Source organism: Dipodomys merriami, unplaced genomic scaffold (assembly GCF_024711535.1).
Source record: "Dipodomys merriami isolate MVZ:Mamm:240054 unplaced genomic scaffold, mDipMer1.0.p SCAF_298, whole genome shotgun sequence".
Lineage (NCBI taxonomy): Eukaryota > Metazoa > Chordata > Mammalia > Rodentia > Heteromyidae > Dipodomys > Dipodomys merriami.
The window spans coordinates 175,538-177,135 of NW_027204470.1; positions in this window are offsets into that span (position 1 = coordinate 175,538).

The following is a 1,598-nucleotide window of genomic DNA, read 5'->3' on the forward strand; positions in this document are numbered from 1 at the left end:
AGAATCATCTCAGGAGTGAAACATCCATCCATAAGACACTTCAGCACCTCCATATCTTTGTTTATTTGCAGTAGAACACTTTTAAAACAAAGTTATTTCCTTTTGTTATGCTGGCCTTCAAATGGCATATTGTTTCCTTTTGTAATACTCTCAACTACAAGTTTACAGACAAGTTTTATATGAATAAAGAACACACTCAAAATTGTCAGGAAGAAAGTTTCCTTCAAGCCTTGAATTCTTTTCTTGTACAGTAAAAAGGAAATCAAAAGTTAACTTGAACTTTGTCATTCCTCTATGCTCAATTCGTCTCCTGAGATCGATTTCCACATCTAGTAACAGTTACTTCCGCTTACTTCCAGTAACAATCTATGGTGCTGCTCCAGAAAAAAAATGAATGTTTTCTGGCTTCATTGAAATAGCACAAGGACACTTTTGGACATGAGGTAACACGTGTTTCAGAGACAACTTAGTAAGGAGAAAATATGAAATTTAAATTGTTTATGAATACTTTTTTCATGAGTACATTTTGTTCAAAGTTCTTATGTGCTCTGTAAATTATGGTGAATTTTAAATGGGAGAAGGTTCTCAAATCATTTTTTGTGAGTGTATGCGCTGTGCATTAATTTCCCAAGTGTACACGAGTGAACAGTAAGAGAAACAATAACAATAATACAAAAGAGAAGTTCTGTGTTTATTTAAAAGGCTTCAGTAAAATATAGAACACTCTACAAATAGGACAACATTGAAACAATAAAGCCAAGTCCAGTATGTAGATTTATGGGAGTGATATAGAGAAAGCATTACTTCTATGTGGAAGATGAAGCCAAATCCTTTCTAAATCACGCTTTATAAACACGTAATTTTGTAAAAAGGAGAATGGAAGAATGATTGTTTCCAATGCAAGTCACGTATGAGAGAATGGACTTAACTGGAAAAAATAGGAATTACACTAGCAATGAATCTGGTGGCTAAGATCACATTTCTTTTTTTTTCCCTTTTCTTATATTCTTTTTTGTAGTTGTTGGTCTTGGTACAATATGGGACTGGGCACTGTCCTTCTGCTCAAGGCTAGTGCTCTTCCACTTGAGCCACAGTGCCACTCCCAATTTTCTGGTAGTTATTGGATAAAAGAGTCTCCAGGACTTTCCTACCTGGGCTGGCTTTAAACCCCAATCCTCAGATCTCACCACACCCAGCTTAGGACCACATTTCTAACATTGTATACTCAAGATATGTAATGTATATGTTCATCTATCTTTATATTAATTCTTGAGTTAAAAATCTGGGCTACAGGTTATACTTAACACTCACAAAAGTGTTTGTAGTTTAAAAGTTGATACTCCTGGAAAAATAAAACCTAAAAATGTAAAGGAGTCTGAGAAGTTCAATTTGTATCCAGCCTGGGCAGAACAGGCTTTGAGACACTACCTGAAATTAAACAGCCAAAAGCTGGAATACTAGTCATGAGCAAGATTGCTGAATAAGAGCATGAGGTTTTTGCATACATACACACTAACATACACATACACACAAAGGGACTTATATGTGCACACAAAAATACACAAATGAAACAACTCTCAGAATATGTAGAAAAGTTA